This window comes from Doryrhamphus excisus, linkage group LG2, assembly GCF_037039965.1.
Source record: "Doryrhamphus excisus strain RoL-2023G ecotype Guam linkage group LG2, RoL_Dexc_Guam_v1.1, whole genome shotgun sequence".
In the NCBI taxonomy this organism is placed as follows: domain Eukaryota; kingdom Metazoa; phylum Chordata; class Actinopteri; order Syngnathiformes; family Syngnathidae; genus Doryrhamphus; species Doryrhamphus excisus.
Window position 1 is genome coordinate 5239690 of NC_136358.1, and position 21591 is coordinate 5261280.

Genomic DNA, 21591 nt, shown 5'->3' on the forward strand with positions numbered 1-21591 from the left:
GTTAACCGCTTCAGCAATATCGATTTATTTTTAAACAAATGAGTGACGTGTCCTTGGGGGGGTTAATGTTTCTACACACTAGAGGTCGCCAGAGAGCCGTGTTACTGCTACTGTTGGGAGTTGCCATTTTTTACTCAGCAGTAGTGCACTGCAACCTCAACCCAAATAATATGCCTAAACGTGAACTGAAATCAAGGCAGTTTTGATCCACACAGTATGTTCTTTTTCAAATAAATTCATTAAAATAATGGACGATGCGGCAGCAGGTGTATTACTGCAATAAGCGTATTAGGGCAGTAAAATGGGGAGACCGTTGATGAACTAGCCCAAGTGCTTGTGGTATCACTGATTTATTGCTCCCCACAGGAGTGCTCAACTACACTAGTTATATATATTTATGTATATATATATATATATGTATACCTACACTAATTAAAAGTTAGGCATATTTGGCTTTTGGGTCACACCGTCACAGGTGAATGTTTCAATGTTCAGTCGTTTGCTCTTTCACTGAGCTGAGTTGCAAATTCTCCTCCCTGAATCGATGCCATTCTGAGATCAGCGGCTATTTACCTCTAAGGAATCCTTTTTGACTTTCAAAATTAGCAGTTCAAATACACATTTCGTCCACTGTGTGTGTGTGTTTATATATTAAGAGTTACACCACTGTACTAATCGATATGTTTTAACAACAGCAAGGCTCAGCCACTCCCACAACAACAAGGAAGATTTATCTTACAGTCTGAAGAGACAGTTCCTTTAGCCAATTCAATTACTCAAAGCTGCCTTAAGAGGCACCTGTCACTGCTAATGCCCCATCATGCCCCCCCCCTCTGCCCTTCCAACCAAGCCAGCCCAATGTTATTTACGCTGACCGTTATCGATTCCTACACTTTTTCCTCTTGGTCCTCACCTGCCACTGAGTTGTAATTTCCCCACTTTTTTTTTTTTTGTTGCAAACACTATTTTACCACTGTAGAAGAAGAACGCTGTCGTCAAACAAAACACACTCAGCCGACTACCCCGCCCCCCACCCCCACCCTCCAGCTAAATAAGCGTCAAGCAGTGCTGACAGAGACTGCAGTCTATTTTTGCACAGCTCTGTTGTTGTAATACGCCACATTTCAGGCAACGAGTCGGCTCCTCTTTTCCTATCAGCAACTATTTTTTCTAATCACTATCTATTTTGGTGACCGCGTAGAGATTTGTGCATGGATTTTATGCTCACGAGTCACGGCTGTAAACTTTTCGTACGACAATCTTTTACACGATAATCTGTTTTGTGAATAAATCATGCAATTTTATACACCATTTGTTGCCTTTTTTTGCCATTTTTTGATATCTTTATAGTTGTCTAGCCAAACAACTTGTGAGTAATAATTTTTCAATGTGACTAGTTGTAATGTCACATTGAAAAATGTAATTTTTGTAAGTTTACACCAGTGTTGTCTTTGCAACACATAACATGAGTAACGAATACTTTTATGAAAGACAGGTTGTCCTGCAGTGTGTGTACAATAGCTTAAAATCAAAGCGACTAGAAAGTGTTGTTTTATGTTCCGCTGGGCTTCCTCTGTAATGAAACACCCCAGCTGTCCTCCCCCCATGTTATCTCCAGCGCCCCCCATCCTGCACACATTTATATATTTATATGCCTCTCTGGCATGGCATCAAACCCGTCTGCTGCTTCAGCAAATAAACTGGGCAGCCTCGGCTCGGGGTAACTTGGTTTGCCTACACTGGCTGCCATCTTTCTTACTCGGGACAAAAACAATCTTAACACCAAGTGTCTGTGTGATAGAGCTGCCTGCGCCTCATCCCGGTTGGAACTCTGCAGATGTGAGATTAGGAATCAGTTAAACCTTGAATGTGTCTTCTCATAGGAAAGATACAACGTGATTCATGTTTACGGACTGATAGCGGCTGGGAGGGCTTAGAATGGCCCACAAAAAAACAACACATAAATCAACAATAAAGGTTGTGGACTGTTCATACGTTTTTAATGCAGTAACCTTACACAATCAACAAGAACAAATATTAATATTTAACAAATACATGTACACTCCTGATTTAAATTTTAAGAGCAATTACAAATGTCTTGACAACAAGCGTTTCTCCACTAAGTACTAAATCATGATCAAGTATTATTTTTATCAATCAAATACAGCCAGCCAATCACAGGGCACATATAGACAAACAACCATTCACACTCACATTCATACCTATGGACAATTTGGAGTCACTAATTAACCTAGCATGTTTTTGGAATATGGGAGGAAACCGGAATACCCGGGGAAAACCCAGCCACGCACGGGGAGAACATGCAAACTCCACACAGAGAGATGACGCGCTAACCACTTTTCCACCGTGCAGCCTACAAATTAAATTCAAATAGCATAATAGTCCAGTTCATAGATGTATGGCCATCAGTAGAGACTTAGCATGATCATCAGCCAAAGACAGTCAAGGAATACTCGGCCAGGAATAATATTAAATAAATGCTAAAGTGTAAAAATATGTTTCAAGTCAGGACTTGAACATTTCTACTGAGGTAGCAGCTCTGAGGTAGCAGTGTTGGAGCCCAAATAGAAAAAGTTCCAGAGCCCACATACTTCTTTGTGCCTCTCGGGATTGTCAAAAGACCGTCGTGGCGTGAACGAAGGGGAACTCTAATTTGGGAAGTTTGTTTACACCAAGCTACCCTCAGTAATCACATGACTGCCATATGATGATTATATGGGTTGTTTATTCACTTTTATCAAGGTGTAATATTTTGAAGACATGTAACATGGCGGTCTAGTGGTTAGCGCGCAGACCTCACAGCTAGGAGACCAGGGTTCAATTCCACCCTCGGCCATCTCTGTGTGGATGTTTGCATGTTCTCCCCGTGCATATGTGGGTTTTCTCCGGGTACTCCGGTTTCCTCCCACATTCCAAAAACATGCTAGGTTAATTGGCGACTCCAAATTATCCAAAGGTATGAATGTGAGTGTGAATGGTTGTTTGTCTATATGTGCCCTGTGATTGGCTGGCGACCATTCCAGGGTGTACCCCGCCTCACGCCTGAAGACAGCTGGGATAGGCTCCAGCACCCCCCCGTGAATGACAATGTTACTGTAATATGTTAATAGTACGTATTAGCATGTCTATATATAATTTATACGTATATAATTTGTACGCATAGTATATCTAAAAATATTACCAAAAAAATGCAATATAACAGCAATAAATGGCATATTTTTTTAGGTAGACCAGTCCAGGGTGTACCCTGCCTCTCGCCCAAAGACAGCTGGGATAGACTCCAGCATCGACCCTCGTGAGGAAAAGCGGTAGAAAATGAATGAATGTAACAGAACCTTAAAGTTGCATCTTAGACCAACTGGGAGCCAGTTCAAGTTGGCTAGTACTGGCCTCCAACATTCCATCTAGTATTGCTATCAGGTCAAAGCTTTTATTTTTGTTTATTTTTTATGACCTTCGTCAAATTAGCCGTTTCTGTAAGTGACTTTGCAATAGCGCCACCATGAGCTGAATTTTCTCCTCCTCTGTGCTGTGGCTTCAAGTTGTTTGCATTAATAACAAACCTTGGCGTGAACGAAAGTATATTTTGAGCTTGGATATGTAAGATGAGGATGGTGGAAAGGTTTTTCCACAATGTGCGCCCAGGTTGAAATGGAGGGGACACATGAGAGGCCCCCCTCTGGGGGTTGCAGAGGTGCAGCGAGGAGGACTTTTATCAACAAACTTTCAATTGTGAACTGTACTGACAGTGAGTGGGGGGGGGGGGCAGACTGGAGCTCACGGTCTTCCTCCTCCGCATTCCTCTTTGACGGATGACAGACTAATCTCAGTGTGAAGGGCGCTGGAGTAGTCCCACGAGGAGAGAGAACGCTTTGAAATACAGGATTGGCTTTATTGTGGCAATACGCTGTAAAGAATAGCTTTTATGGCTGAATTAACCCACTTGTCACGCTTAAAAGTGGACTCAAATGTCACGTCGAGGTGTCTGACAAGGGTGGATAGGCTGAAGAGACATAATGGTACGCTTTCGTGCTTTAAATGTTGCCGCTCTTTGAGGGTGACGTCCACAATATTCACCTGCTCTCTCTTAAAGACTGAATACAAGAACTAAAATAAACAGTAAACTTTGTGATTCTGACTGAATGTGAATGGCCGTCTGGAGATGTTATAATATGATCTTTATCAGACATGTGCACAGATATTTCAGGGGGCAGGCGCTCAAGGCACAAAAAAGGGCACTGGTTGCAAAAAAAAAAAGAAAGAGTGCAACAAATGTCGTGAATAATAATAGTGACTTTGTACACAGTACACAGTGTACTTGAAGCATAAGCAGCTTCACAGTCAAAATATACCACAGTATCACCACCCTGTCACGTACAACGACCTCTAGAAATATTGGAACAATACTATTTGACAATGGTAATGGTTGTATTTCATTTGAACATGCATCAGATTACAATTGAATGCATCACATAATCAGTTCACAGTTCCACATATCCAAAAGGAGTAGGAAGAAGCAAAGCTTATTAAATCCTACCCCTCCATCTGGTACTTTTACAATCAGTAACTGTTGCATTTGTTCACTTCCTGCTTTCCATAATACAGTTTAAGGTTGTTTTTTTAAATAATGCAATAATAATAATAATAATAATAATAATGGGGTAACCTTACACAATCAACAAAAACAAATATTAATATTTAACAAATACATGTACACTCCTGATTTAAATTTTAAGAACAATTAGTCTTGACAACAAGCGTTTCTCCACCAAGTACTAAATCATGATCAAGTATTATTTTATCAATCAAATACAGCCAGCCAATCACAGGGCACATATATACAAACAACCATTCACACTCACATTCATACCTATGGACAATTTGGAGTCACCAATTAACCTAGCATGTTTTTGGAATGTGGGAGGAAACCGGAGTACCCGGAGAAAACCCACGCATGCACGGGGAGAACATGCAAACTCCACACAGAGAGATGGCCGAGGGTGGAATTGAACCCTGGTCTCCTAGCTGTGAGGTCTGCGTGCTAACCACTCATCCGCCGTGCAGCCTTCATGTTTATTATTATTAAATTAAAGTGCTCCGGTGTTCTTCTTTCTGCTTTGCCGTACGGAATGCTTCCGGAGCGACCGGCGGATCCGGTGTGAGCCTAAGGTCAGATTGCAAAGGATTATGGGATTTGTTTGGGTCTGGCAATTTCATCACTGTTGTCACGCATCAACAGAGCACGACACCCTGGGATAGAATCCACGGGAGTGACTAATGAAACACATTGCTGCTCATCAGCAATGGCACACATTCAATAACTGTATGAATGGCCACTTTATTAGGTACATCTGTACATCTACAGTAGTACATGTTAAAAAAAAAAACCCAGGACTACTGATGGAATTATTATATATGGTGCATATGAATAATTCAAAGTGCACATAACCATCAACATATTTTTTTTAAGGGGACAAAAAAAAAATAATTTCCAAAATATTAGGAACACCTCTACCTCAGTATGACGTACAACTGTAACAACAGGTGATTGTACATTTTCCTAATGTTGTGGCCGGTCCGTGTGCATGTGTACAAGGTCAAAGTTCAGATTGCCATCTTGACATGTATGTATGTATGTTCATGGCATGTCTTGTGTTGAGTTAAACATTGGACTATTGAGCACGTTGTGTGTGCTTGTGTATTAATGAGGCAATATTGTCAAGTGTTTTGAGTAGCTTTTTGCATAGCAACAGCACTACACACACACACACACACACACAAAGATGGCCGTGGCTTGATCCAGTCCATATGAAATGTGTCTTGTATAGTTTAAAAGTCTCACAATGTCATTCTGCTTGTCGTCATGGAATGTTCTTCTGGAGGGGGTTGCAAGTGCAGCTCATTCCCACTCAGCTGGAGTATTGGTAGATATATATAGAAACAAACATGGCTGCTTAGGACCAGTTTGATAAAGTGGCTTTAGGAGGACTACTTTGTCTTTCCTGTACTGTTTTTTTTTTTTTACGAATACCCTCTCCTTCATCATCATCATCATCACCACCACCATCAGACATGTAGCACAGAGACTCCGACCACAGCAGCTTCTCACCTCTTGGGAGCTCGGCATTGCTCTTGTTTTTGTTTGTACTCTCTTCCCTCCATTTCAGGCATCCCATTATCATGAATTATCATTGTATTTTTAGGCTTTGCATGGAGTCCCGTGTGAGCTGCAAACGAGACCGTGGCTACGAGGCCGTGGCGCACGCTCGTCTTTAATACAGTCAATGCATTTGATTTGATCAACAACACAAAAAATTTAGGGTAGTACACTAGAAAAATACAAATACAATAATAAGCATTTGTAATCATAGTTTCCAGCATTAATATGCAGATTTAATTGTAAAAGTTCCAATTTGTGGTCTGCAAACAAAAAGCAGAAAGCAGTGTTGATTAAACACCCCCCCCCCAACCCCCCACGCAGACCAAGTTGTATGCAAGCTGATGGCCATACGGTACACAGTACTCGGTGGCACTGTCATGTATTGTAGTTGAATTGTTGAGCACATTTCACAGTACAAGAGAGGAGAAATATGATCTCAGGGAAGAACTAAATTTAAAAATTAAGATTAAGATATGCCTTTATTCGTCCCTCAGTGGGGAAATTTGCATTGCACATATATTAACAAGAGTACAGAAATCAGTTAAGCAGTACAAAAATACACAATATAGAAAAATAAACAATATAAACAACCCAAGTATTAACAAAATCAACAGTTTTTCCCCGAGTTATATACAATACAGTATGTAGATAATATGAAACGAGATGAGATATATGACCAGTCTATACACTGAGATCTTGCTAGTGAGTTAATATGAGATATTATGGAAATACTTCACATAGAACTTAGTATATTGCATTTAGAGCCCTTAATATTGCACAGTGAGTAGAGTCTTGAGTAACTATACTGATGGTAAAAAACAAAGTATTGCACCGAAACACTTATATTCTAGGACTATGTTATATTTAGGATAGTACACTAGAAAATACATATACAGTAATAAGCAATTGTAATCATAGTTTCCAGCACTAATATGCAAATTTAATTGTAACATAGCATTTGAATCAAACTATGGAATGGATTGAGTAAGGAACTCAAACAATGCACAACGATTATTTAAAAAAAAAAAAAAAAACTTTTTTGTTTTTTTTTGCTATTATGGAAAGCAGGAAGTGAACAAATGTACCAGTTACTGATTGTAAAAGTACCAAATGGAGGGGTAGGATTTAATAAGCTTTGCTTCTTCCTACTCCTTTTGGACATGTGGAACTGTAAACTGATTATGGGATGCATTCAATTGTAATCTGATGCATGTTCAAATGAAATACAACCATTACCATTATTGTAGTTTTATTGAAGATGGAGTATTGTAATTTCCTCTGCAGCAGCTGATGGCGGTGTCTGTGATGGCGGTGTCGCTTGCAGACACCGCCATCAGCTGCTGCGGACAGAGCAGTGAAGTTTGCTGAGCCAAGTTGATTTGCTTTGCTCTCCTCTCTCTGCCATTTTCAGCCTCTCAACACAAACAAACAGCGCTGCTTGGAGGTGCGCCGAGCATGCAGGTGCATCCATCCACAAGGTGGTTGGGGGGTGGCAGCAATTGTACTCTACCTTTAGTCAATCATCATCATTTATGTGTCTATCACTCGTCCTGCCTCACCAGTGAAGGACATTCAGAAAACAAGCACCTTTTATTTGCAGCTTGTCTCTGCCTGTCTGCTCCTGCCTGGTTGAGCAAGCCAGCGAGCGGATGACAGCTGTTCGATGTCAGTGCACAATAACGTGGCACATTTCACGGTCTGTAATGATAACGATCTTGTATCGTTTCAAATAGTCATTCATTAGACCTCAGGCCCAAATAAATAAATGATAGAACACATAAATGAATACATTTAAAGTGATAGATCAGCATTTTTGACACAAACTTGTGCGAGATCTCCATCAGTGGTGTAGTACATCAGTGGGGGTTTACTCCCCCAGCACACGCTCGCTTGTCAGCCTGTCGTGATGTCGGTTCATGCAGGTTTCTGACTGCGGGTTGGCTATATCGCTGCCTTTGTCATACCCAGTGCCCGGAGATTTTGTTCAATGATGCCGTTCACTTGACTATCAATCCTGGCCTTTTTCTGGCTTTATATACACCTAAAACCAATCCTCAAATTATGCAGACACAGAGAGTATACAATACAATACAAAGAGTATTTGTTCCACTTTTGCACCAAGACCAACCCATTTGCATTGAACCATGACAACTCATCATTATCTCAATTACAATCCTCCGTCAAGTCGAAAAATGCACATATTTCTATCTCAAAAGTGCGTATTGTCAGTATATTTTAACTTAATCCCATAATGCATTTGAATTGCTGCTGCCATGGCGCTGCAATGATGTCAGCCTCCCTCTGGGTTCTGGGCTCCTTTGGTGGACAGTGTGAAATTCTATTCTATCAAGTTATATTACCTAGTTTTTGAGTGTTAAGTTGCTGTGTGATGATTTTACTGTTCTTTTAGAGATGACACCAAGAGTCAGACTGTTACGTTCAGTAATGTTCAAATGTTTCTTGTAGTCCCGGGAGGGATTTTGGGCAGAGAAACATCCCCAAAGCAGAATGTTTGACACTTGGGTTGAGTTCATATCCGTCATTTCTCTGCCTCCGAACACAGTCAACTTGATGCCAAAGAATTCTATTCTGGTCTCATGTGACCACATCATATTCTCCGAAGCCGAAGCCTGAGTCATTTAAGCGTGTTCGTAGGTAAACGTAGGTAAGGCCAGGTCATGACCTTGCAGGCACTGCAGGATCTCAATTCATTACAAAAAAGTGTGTTAATAGTCCTTTTCTTGGTGACTGTGGTTCCAACTCCCTTGACATCACCGTCCAGAATTAGGACCATTGACTGTTAATCTATGTTTATTCCATTTATTGCACCAATAGTAGTCTTTTTAGTTCCAGTTTTGTGCAGTTCTACAATCTGTTTAATTTCTTATTTTTAGACAAGTTTAGGTTTTTATTACATTGATATTTTATAATTTTTACCTCTAGGATAAAACATACCTAAAATTGTTTGGAAATAAGAAATTATACATATTTGGTATTTTTTATCTTTGGTCTTGCTTATGATGGTGGAGAGGTTTTTGTACTTTTGGACTAATTTCTGTGGTTCATGGACACATAACAGTCTATCGGAGTCAGAATTTGTGCTTTTTTTTTTACATTCATACTTTCTATTAAACTTTTGATAGTGTAATAAGGGTAAACATACACAATCAGCAGGGGATCAAATGCTTATTTTCCAGAGTTCTTATTCCAGCAAGATAAATTTCCAAAAGTAGCATCGTCAGTCATTTGTTGGGATGTGTTCATGGTACACCAAATTAGAGGTATAAAACATAAATGACTACATTTTAGGCTTCACACTTTTACAAGAGGACAGGCTTGTTTGTTTTTATGGGCTTTATTACGCTACTGCATAAAACCTCTCAGGGGATCAGGAGTAAACTTCGGCTTGGGTGACATTTTTTTTTTAATGGTATTTTAGGGACTTGTGGCCCCAAATCGGCTGGAACCGGTGGTGGTGGGGGGGGGGGGGGGGATGGGGGGTCTGTGGTCTGCTGCTATAAATACAACCTTGCTGAGAACATAGACATGCAGACATATATGGAACTATCACTGCTATCGTTCTTAGTAATCGAGCAAACATTCTGCACCCCCCCCCCCTCACCCCACCCGCTTTGCTTGACCCCACTCCTCCTTGACCACCCCCACTTCCTGTTGCATTTTGGGGAAAGGCCCATTTAGAGCGTGAGAATGTTTTGGGGGGCAAGCAGTGGTATTTGAAGCAACTGTCGACAAATGTATTTGGACAGGAAGTGAATGAGTTATCAGTGTTTTAGTGGTAGCAGGAGGGATTGTAGGTGAGCTCAGAGCTCATCAGATTTGAAGCCGCTTTATTCCACACTAAACCTAGCCAACCTTTGTGGACCATGAGGCATGTCCATGACTTATCTGTGGATTTATTTTAAATTTCATGAGGCTATTCCCCACTAAAGTGCCTTATGAGGATGCAAAATCATTATATTGACAGCTTTGAAGGGAAAGGGTCTAACACAGGGGTCTCAAACTCAATTTACCTGGGGGCCACTGGAGCTAGGGTCTGGGCAAGGCTGCGCTGCATCAGGTTTTCAAAAAAAAAAAAACACATTTATTAAAAACAGAAAAATATACAAACTTTTTCAGTGCTTTGGTTCTGATTTTCTACAATAAAAGCTCTGATAAAACATTCCACTGTTCTCAAATATATTATTTTTTATTTTTCTACACAAAATAAGATGAAAATTAAATAAACAAATCAAGAATAAAGAAAATCAATCACTCAGTAATAAATAAATATAATAATAATAATAATAATAAAACGGCAAATAATAAAAACTTAAGAAACCACATATAGTTGGTGGGTAGACAAATTATTTTTTTCAGATTAAAATGAACAAAGCATTATTAGAGCCCTGTAGACATGACAAAACACGACTATAGTCACATTTATACTCTTTTTATTTACAACATATTGCGCAACTGCAGGGTCTTGAGACACATGCTAACTCGCAAACTAGAGAGCTAGCGACCTAAACAGTAGCCTTCAAGTTATTTCCTTTAAACTTAAATAGCCAAAAACTTACCACTTCCACACGTATAGGGAGGATAACTATTAACAGTTATTTGACCTTTACATAACATATCTAACTAACCACTAACTATAACAAAAAAGCAAATATTTGTCTTTAAAAATGTGTATAATGTTAGAAGCCAGCATTTCAAGTTTTGACTAATAGTACAAATTGCCTGTGAGAAAAAACTCTACGTGTGACAAATGCCAATCCCGCAACTTAAAGAGTCTTGTGAGTCGGGTGTTTCCTGACAAGTGACACGTTATTATTATTATTATTATTATTATTATAAAGACATTTGTTATTTTTAGAATGAAAAAAAACGAGCTGCAGCGCTGAAAATGCCCCCCGGGCTATCCTTCGGCTGCCCCTGTTTTCAGTGTATTGATGTGATTCATGGTGTGGTGCAGTCACTACCTGTGAAGTGGGTTTTTTAAATTGTGGAAGTGGAAGCTAAAGTCACCCGCGGAACACGACCGCCATTATTCATGTGAGCAGAAGAAAAAGAAACAAAGCAGGAGGAGGAAGTGAGGGGATGCGAGGTAACGTTGGGCGTCTACGTGGGCTGGGGGAGGACTGGAAACAAGCCAGCTTTGGCTGTGGGAGAACTCTGGGAGAGGTTTACCATGCTAACCCCCCAGGGAGACTGGGTCTTACAAAGCAACATCAAACCGGCCAAAGAGGTGGATGAGGGAAGGGGGGGTGCGCTAGCTACCAAACCACAACGGCAGTTTCCCTCCAGACGCTTTCTGGGAAGCATTATTTGTTTGGAAGGCGCCATGGCCGCCAGCTGGGGAGCCGTAGGAGTGCGAGCAACATGCAGTCAAAATACGAGGAAGCAAATGGCTTAGACCAGGGGTCTCAAACATGCGGCCCGCGGGCCAAATGTGGCCCGCAGGACACTAGTTTGAGGCCCCCGCCTTGATATGAAAGTTTAATGTTAGTGCGGCCCGCGCAAGTTTGATATGGATGCTGTATGGTATCATGTACCCAGAAAAAATTATTACATTTGATTAATGTTCATGTTAAAGGTTAAATAACTGTTAGTAGTTATCCTCCCTATCTGTGTGGAAGTGGTAAGTTTTTGGCTATTTAAGTTTAAAGGAAATAACTTGAAGGCTACCGTTTAGGTCGCTAGCTCTCTAGTTTGCGAGTTAGCATGTGTCTCAAGACCCTGCAGTTGCAATATGTTGTAAATAAAAAGAGTATAAATGTGACTATAGTCGTGTTTTGTCATGTCTACAGGGCTCTAATAATGCTTTGTTCATTTTAATCTGAAAAAAATAATTTGTCTACCCACCAACTATATGTGGTTTCTTAAGTTTTTATTATTTGCCGTTTTATTATTATTATTATATTTATTTATTACTGATTGATTTTCTTTATTCTTGATTTGTTTATTTATTTTTCATCTTATTTTGTGTAGAAAAATAAAAAGTAAGATATTTGAGAACAGTGGAATGTTTTATCAGAGCTTTTTTTGTAGAAAATTGGAACCAAAGCACAGTTTTTTTATTTCTTTATGTTTTTTTTATAAATGCTTTTTTTTTTTTTTTGGAAAACCTGATGCGGCCCAGTCTCACCCAGACCCGAGCTCCAGTGGCCCCCAAGTAAATTGAGTTTGAGACCCCTGGTTTAAAGTGTGTGAAAAGCACTTAATGAGTGGTTCCAATAATGGCTAGCACATTGCCACATTCATATTATTCATAGTTCAAATTCTTTGTTGTTGATCCGGCTGTGCTGTTCTGGTGAGAGAGCTTTCCCCCCCAAAGAGAAATCTCGTCATGTTTTAATCACGAGAGATCTCGTAATTAGATACGTAAGTTTGTCCCCTTTATCATCACTGTCATTTATTGGTTCTAATCTAAAGATGACTGTCAATTGAATATTTCGAGCATCATCTAGGCTGACAACACCATGTGGTTTGTTAATCGGATGTGACCAAGCTGCTTCCGTGGCCTCTTGTGGCTCCCATGAGGGGGGGGGGGGTGTAAAGCGTAACGACTAGGAAAATATTTCAGTGCTGCATGTGATGCGACAGATATGAATGAGTGAGAACTTTCTAGCTTGTCGCCATCAATAATCTCATGGTAAATGTGTTTAATCATTATCAGTGGCTTTATTTATTCACTGGCTTTCTCATTATGATGTGCCAACAGCAACTGACAGAGACAAGCATCCATGTCGTTTGTCCTGTAAGCTGCGGTACGTTACATCTGATGTAATGTGTTTGCTGCCATAACGGGACTGATCAGAGACAGAAATGTATGTGTGTGTTTGTTTAAAAGGATGGGGATGCTTTCGTTTATGTGGAACATGCTTAACAATATGTTCTCCATCGAAGGCCGCCCACAGTAGGATCAAAGGATGCCTGATTTAAGAACATCCACATCTTAGCTTTTGTATTGTTGACAAGCACTAGTGCCGTCTCATTATAATAAATTCATCTCCAAATTGTCCATAGGTATGAATGTTAGTGTGAATGGTTGTTTGTCTATATGTGCCCTGTGATTGGCTGGCGATCAGTCCGGGGCGTATCCCATCACCATTTGTAATATGTCTTTTTACCGTATTTTATTGAAAGAAAGTATACTTACATGCAGCAAATTGTACGACAGGGCGGCACAGTGGAAAGTGGTTAGCGCACAGACATCACAGCTAGGAGACCAGGGTTCAATTCCACCCTCGGCCATCTGTGTGGAGTTTGCATGTTCTCCCCGTGCATGCGTGGGTTTTTATCCGGGTACTCCGGTTTCCTCCCACATTCCAAAAACATGCTAGGTTAATTGGCGACTCCAAATTGTCCATAGGTATGAATGTGAGTGTGAATGGTTGTTTGTCTATATGTGCCCTGTGATTGGCTGGCGACCAGTCCAGGGTGTACCCCATCACCATTTGTAACTATGTCTTTTTACCGTATTTTATTGAAAGAACGTGTACTTACATGCAGCAAATTGTACACCAGGGCGACACGGTGGTTGAGTGGTTAACGCGCAGACCTCACAGCTAGGGTTCAATTCCACCCTCGGCCATCTGTGTGGAGTTTGCATGTTCTCCTTGTGCATGCGTGGGTTTTTTCCGGGTACTCCGGTTTCCTCCCACATTCCAAAAACATGCTAGGTTAATTGGCGACTCCAAATTATCCATAGGTATGAATGTTAGTGTGAATGGTTGTTTGTCTATATGTGTCCTGTGATTGGCTGGCGACCAGTCCAGGGTGTACCCCGCCTCTCGCCCAAAGACAGCTGGGATAGGCCCCAGCACCCCCGCGACCCTCGTGAGGAAAAGCTGTAGAAAATGAATGAATGAAGAGTTAGAAAGTAAGTCATAAGAAAATCCACTTATTGTTTTCTTTGTCTTTCTCTTTATTCATACCATACAAACCCACATAATAAACACCCTGTTGTCATGCCTCTCGCGGTTGTCTAGCGACAATAAGGACGTGTCATTCCAAGGCTGAATGCATGAGATAATTGTTGGTTAGCTGCCGATACATACAGTATTGCACTGCTGTTCATGTTTTCAGGTCAGAATAAACTAATAAGAGTGTCAGACTCCAGCTAGGAGACCAGGGTTCAATTCCACCCTTGGCCATCTCTGTGTGTATGAGTTTGCGTGTTCTCCCCGTGCATGCGTGGGTTCTCTCCGGGTACTCCGGTTTACTCCCACATTCCAAAAACATGCTAGGTTAATTGTCGACTCCTAATTATACATAGGTATGAATGTGAGTGTGAATGGTTGTTTGTATATATGTGCCTTGTGATTGGCTGGTGACCAGTCCGGGGTGTACCCCGCCTCTCGCCCTCTCGTAGAAAATGAATGAATGAGTGTCAGACTCTGTGATGCTGTTTGTTGTCATAACAGAGGCATGGCTTCCCATGATGCACATGCTTTAATCTTTCGCTAAAAAAATGTCATGATGTCATTAATTAGTTAACGCTTTGATGGTCCTCCTGATATACTGCCATACATGAGTCACATACATTAGGCACACTCAAGAGTTACAGATAGTGGTGTACCTAATGATGTGGCCCTCCCTCTTACTGGGATTTACATCCCTCTGACCGTGACCTTCACTTTCCCTTTCCACTTGATTTAAAGCTATTTACCATAGCACTCATATAATTGCAGCCTATCCTGCTCCAACAGTAAATAAAAACCTCTTTTTTTTATCAGGCCTTAATCTGGTTGATTGCTCTGCTAATGGAAGTCTGCCGCAGCCGCTTGCCTTGACGTCCCAAAGTAGCCAGTACAAAAAACAAGTCTGCGAGGCTCACTATTTACTTATCACACCGTGTCCGCTGTACTGCACTCAGCGTTAGTCCACTCGGTTAACCCGCTTGCTCCCACTCATCAGCAAACATTCCACATTCATACTCTTTAGGACAATCTTTCTTGAGGACACATACTAAGTGGTCCGGATTTTATGACTCTGGAAGTTCTTCTCAAACATTAATTTTTATGACTTTTTATCACTGTGGATAGTCATTAGGAAGCAGCGTAGCTTAGGAATGATCCCAAGACTGTTGGTAATAAATTTGGCTTAACAAAGCTTGGCGTACTTTGTTTCCTAAAAATGGTGGCTGTACCTTTAATAGGGTGTCCGCTTTACGACTAAAGGCCAAATACCAGCCAACGAGGCACATAAAGAGAAAAAAATAATACAGTGTTGAATCTCATTTCTTGACCTTTGACCTTGTCTGTGTGTGGACTGACTGACAGTATACGTCATTAAAACAATCCCCTCACCACAGCAAAGAGTCTGGCTTGGCGATGGAGCCTATCCCAGCTGTCTTCAGGCGAGAGGCGGGGTACACCCCGGACTGGTCGCCGGCCAATCACAGGGCACATATAGACAAACAACCATTCACACTCACATTCATACCTATGGACAATTTGGAGTCGCTAATTAACCTAGCATGTTTTTGGAATGTGGGAGGAAACCGGAGTACCCGGAGAAAACCCACGCATGCACGGGGAGAACGTGCAAACTCCACACAGAGATGGCCGAGGGTGGAATTGAACCCTGGTTTCCTAGCTGTGAGGTCTGCGCGCTAACCACTCAACCACCGTGCCGCCCTGGCATACAATTTGTTGCATGTAAGTACACTTTCTTTCAATAAAATACGGTAAAAAGACATAGTTACAAATGGTGATGGGATACGCCCTGGACTGGTCGCCAGCCAATCACAGGGCACATATAGACAAACAACCATTCACACTCACATTCATACCTATGGACAATTTGGAGTCGCCAATTAACCTAGCATGTTTTTGGAATGTGGGAGGAAACCGGAGTACCCGGAGAAAACCCACGCATGCACAGGGAGAACATGCAAACTCCACACAGAGATGGCCGAGGGTGGAATTGAACCCTGGTTTCCTAGCTGTGAGGTCTGCGCACTAACCACTAGACCACTAGACCGCCGTGCCGCCCACAATAATTATTGTCTGTGTTAAAATTTCTGGGTGTATTAAATTGATTCATTGGATTTATTTTATTTTTTCTATAGTACAATTTGCTTTGGTTAGAGTACATTTTGGTTTGAGCCGGACCTTCTGGAACAGATTAAAGATACTAACGATACTAATGCCCCGGCGATAGATATCAAAACATCCATTTTCATTGACGTTGCTGGCCTGAAATTACTTATAAGGGAAGCTGCGGAGACTGAAAAGATGCAGTTATTGCTTACACCTGCTTTTAGAACCATTGGACTTTATGTTGAAAGTTGCTGGGAAAAGAACAACAAAACTTATGTTTATGCTGCCTTTTCTTCATCTTTAATGTCAGGTTTTATGGTTCATCATAAGTCACATTGTGGCCCCGTAGTCTCGCCTTATAGTTTCTCTCCCTGGAGACTTGTTATAAACACACTTAACACCCGCTCTTGTGGATTGGAAACTCTTATTTGTGGTGTGGCTTGTTTCTTTGTGAGAGTGTAGCCTCGGCGATGGAAATATCATAATTCACGGCAGGGCTACTCAAGTACATAATGATTTTTGTCCTGTTATGCTCTCTTGACAAGAGAAATCACATTTTGAATGCTTTTATTTTATATGACTTTCAAATATAGCATTCTACAAAGATTGAAATAAAGTACTTATTCTTAATTCTGTGATTGGGCGCAGGCCACACAGTTAGGAGACCTGGGTTCGATTCCCTCCTCAGGCATGGAATTTGCATGTTCTCCCAATGTGTGCGTGGGTTTTTATCCGGGTACTCCGGTTTCCTCCCACATTCCAAAAACATGCTAGGTTAATTGGCGACTCCAAATTGTCCATAGGTATGAATGTGAGTGTCAATGGTTGTCTGGGCTGTACCCCACCTCTCGGCCGAAGACAGCTGGGATAGGCTCCAGCATCCCCGCGACCCTTGTGAGGATAAGCGGTAGAAAATAAATGAATGAATTTGGTCATTGGGCCCCACCTGGTTTGTAGCGGTCAATATGCAGTAGTGTAAGCCTTTATTGGCTGAACAGTCAATCAATGAATGGTGAAGTTTTTAAAGGGGATCTGATATGCTTTTTCCACTTTTTTGACCCATAAATGTTGTTAGAATTTTGGATTCTCCTGTTAAATGATGCCAAAGTGTCAAATAATGAGGTTTGCACATTTGGAAGTGAACCCTAAAAGAAGTTAGGGATGTTTTTTTTTTTTCTAAAACAGAGTTTTGTGATGTCAATGCAATCCAGACTTCCTTATACAGGCTGCAGATGGCCAGCACTCAGTAAACTCAGTGGGCATGCCTAGAGGTGGGCTGTGGGTGGAATGAATTAAAGAATGCTTCAAAGTGGAAGCAGGAAGAGGTGCAGAATCTATAAGATCTAGAAAGCTGTAGGTCTAATACATTAAAACAGACCGTTTTGGAAATGCAAGGAAATACAGCTAGAATAGGTGCAGATTCTGGTAGATCTAGAAAGCTTTCTGTGCATGTTATCGCGTGTCGCTGCTCTATAGGAGTCTGAAAATGAACCATAATATTTTATTTGTTTTTCTCTTTATTTTTCCATAAAATATATGCTGTGGAATCTGCAATATTCTTACTACACAATTTAAGAGCGAGAGAATAGCAATGGTCAGTTTGCTTTTAGGAATTAATGACAGCTTATACAACATAAATAATCACGGCAACTCAAATATGACCATAAATAGTCCATGAAGTCCTAAGGGTATACTCACACTAAGCCATTTGTACTGCCCCCCCCCCAATGCTCTGCTTTCACATTAGGCATATTTACCATGTCTTTACTTACATGCAAGAGTAGCAATCGTATGAATTAAACTTGTCACTTGTCTTGATTACACAAATGTCGGGGGTGGGTGAGCTGTCACTTTTCCATCATTTTCACGAGTCTTTGCATTTTTTGTTTCTATTACGAATAGTGTTGATCTAACACAGACATGCATTCGTACATTATGGGATGCCCTTTTGTGATTGTCGGCTCCTTAGAATGTGTCTGAATGCCGACCTTGGAGAGACAGCTGGTGATAAAGGGAATGTGGGAGGAATAAGAGCCAGTCTGATGCTCTGGGATCACTGAGGCCAGTGCACAGATGAAAAGCAGCGATAAGGAGTCCATAGCATAAAAGATATCATGGAAATAAATAAATACATCGAATAAAAAAAACGTGAGTTTCCAGATGGCGGCGGTGAGGATCACCAGCTCATATCATATCTATAATTAGACTTCAGCATTCAGCATTGTGATGCACCAAAAAGCTGGTTAATCTGTTCAAATGGGATTCTGCCACTACTGTATCCATAATTGTAAGACATCTTTCATGAAACCAGAAAAGTACATTTTGCTAGTTTTAACAATATCCCATGTCCATATGGAGTAGCCATTACAAGTGAAATACAACCCCGGCTGCTTTTTCTCCATTTCCGTCCTCATGTGTCTCTTAGGAAAATTGGCAACGAAGAGCTTCACGTTTATAAGGACATATTTTATGACAGCATGTCTTATGTTGCATCTGCTCTGCTTCACTTTTTGTTTATGGTTGAAGCCATGTATGGATATGACTGTATTGCTATAGTGTGACTGTGGACAGTGTCTAGCAACACCTCATATCACTGCTAGCAACACTCCTGCCGCACCCTCGTCTCCGATAAAAGAAGAAAATATGTTTTTTTTTTTATTGTACTTCAATTCAGGGGTGTTGCAGTGCACCGCGTGTCATGCTTAGAGCTGTTTCTAATATTTTGCAAAACTGATTAATCTACTAATGCGGTATTCAGATGGCAGGATTGCTCACTTGCATACCTCACACAAGGGCTTTGTTCCAAATCACACACTTGGGCGGTGACAAGTATGGCAAAATGCAGGTTGTACTTAACACAGCACAAATATGGAGTTAGTGTGCAGCAATGGTGCCTAACCAGCCTCAACGGTTGCCATTTTGGAGGAAGGAGTGGGTGGCACGGCGGTCGAGTGGTTAGCGCGCAGACCTCACAGCTAGGAGACCAGGGTTCAATTCCACCCTCGGCTATCTCTGTGTGGAGTGTGCATGTTCTCCCCGTGCATGCGTGGGTTTTTTCCGGGTACTCCGGTTTCCTCCCACATTCCAAAAACATGCTAGGTTAATTGGTGACTCCAAATTGTCCATAGGTATGAATGTGAGTGTGAATGGTTGTTTGTCTATATGTGCCCTGTGATTGGCTGGCGACCAGTCTAGTGTGTACCCCACCTCTCGCCCGAAGACAGCTGGGATAGGCTCCAGCACCCCCGCGACCCTCGTGAGGAAACGCGGTAGAAAATGAATGAATGAATGAAATTTTTTAGGTAGTATTTTGTTGAGAAAAAGGGACGGCATGGCGGTCGAGTGGTTAGCGCGCAGACCTCACAGCTAGGAGACCAGGGTTTAATTCCACCCTCGGCTATCTCTGTGTGGAGTTTGCATGTTCTCCTTGTGCATGCGTGGGTTTTCTCCGGGTACTCCGGTTTCCTCCCACATTCCAAAAACATGCTAGGTTAATTGGCGACTCCAAATTGTCCATAGGTATGAATGTGAGTGTGAATGGTTGTTTGTCTATATGTGCCCTGTGATTGGCTGGCGACCAGTCTAGTGTGTACCCCACCTCTCGCCCGAAGACAGCTGGGATAGGCTCCAGCACCCCCGCGACCCTCGTGAGGAAACGCGGTAGAAAATGAATGAATGAATGAAATTTTTTAGGTAGTATTTTGTTGAGAAAAAGGGACGGCATGGCGGTCGAGTGGTTAGCGCGCAGACCTCACAGCTAGGAGACCAGGGTTTAATTCCACCCTCGGCTATCTCTGTGTGGAGTTTGCATGTTCTCCTTGTGCATGCGTGGGTTTTCTCCGGGTACTCCGGTTTCCTCCCACATTCCAAAAACATGCTAGGTTAATTGGTGACTCCAAATTATCCATAGGTATGAATGTGAGTGTGAATGGTTGTTTGTTTATATGTGCCCTGTGATTGGCTGGCGACCCAAAGACAGCTGGGATAGGCTCCAGCACCCCGCAACCCTCGTGAGGAAAAGCGGTAGAAAATGAATGAATGAATGAGACCGATGAAGTTGAGTGGTTACGAAAAGAAGATTGTAGTGGTAGGTTACCCCAGAACGATCGATAGTCAGAGGGGTTGCCACCCGGAGTTGTGGGCGCAAGGGACGGGGGTTTTCCGTTTCCTGTTGTGGTTGAGAGACGAGGGCTTTCATGTTTTTCATGTCTTTACGTAGCAAAGAGTGCAAGTTAATGTTTGCAAGAAAAATCAAAAGTTTTCTCCCAAATTCGACACTCCGCCTCAGACTCTTCAAGTGCTTCAAGATATTGTTTGAGAAAGCGTTACTAAGTATACAGTGTACATATTTAAGTGTGAGATTTGTTGCACAGCCTCAGACGCCTTGTGAATCATGTGACTTTTCCTCATTGTCTGCTCTCATCATCATCATCATCATCATCACCACATCTCCTGGTGGGCTTTCTTCTGTTTTCTGACCCTTTGATGCACTGATATTAGTGTTGTTGGGATTGTGTCTTTCTCCATTTGGGAGGTCACTGACGTCGGACCCGAGATAGTGCCTGCTGGCTTGTCATCTCCTACGTCTATTTCTTTCGATGGGTTTCTTCTCATCCAAGCAGGCAAAAGATCCAAAGTGTTCCCACCAAGTCGTAAGCATAAAGTTGTCCAATATAATTAGCTAAGATGAAGAACAACTACAATAAGCACCCAGATTCCATTGCTACAGAATATTCCATCCTGCATACGACCATCTGGGCCTCACACAGCCTCCAGGTGGGCTGATTAGGGTTTATCATTAAAAAAAAAAAAAGACATTTCCTGCCCAGCCACAGTGAGCATATGTTAGCGACACTGGGGGAGGAATGTACCAATAAGAAGCGGAAGAGTGGTGAACTACAGGGCAAGTCCTCTTCAGCCACTTTGAGTGCTTCATCATCATGTGGGCAGAGAATCAGCGTCTGAGAACATCCGCATGTTCATGCATGACTCACTGGCAGTGTCGCACTCATAGGAAAGAACTTGGGAGTGTTTATTTCCCACTGGATGGGGAAACCTATCAAACAGACGTTCCACTGATGCTTAGATGCTTCGAGAAGAGACATGGGCAAATGTCAGCTGGAGTTGAACCGTCATACAACCGTCATAGTATAGGTCATTCCAGTAATCGTACAAAGCAGAGTGGGGGTTAGTTTATGGAACAGCACCAGCCTGTGTGACGGAGAGGGAAAGATGTTGTTCTGCGACAAAGTGAATTTTTAGTACTTTGTTTTTGTCTTTTTTTGTGCTGTGTTTTGAAAACTTTTTGATAAACAAGGAGGGACATATTTACATATTCTTGATTTTCAATCTCATAGAGTT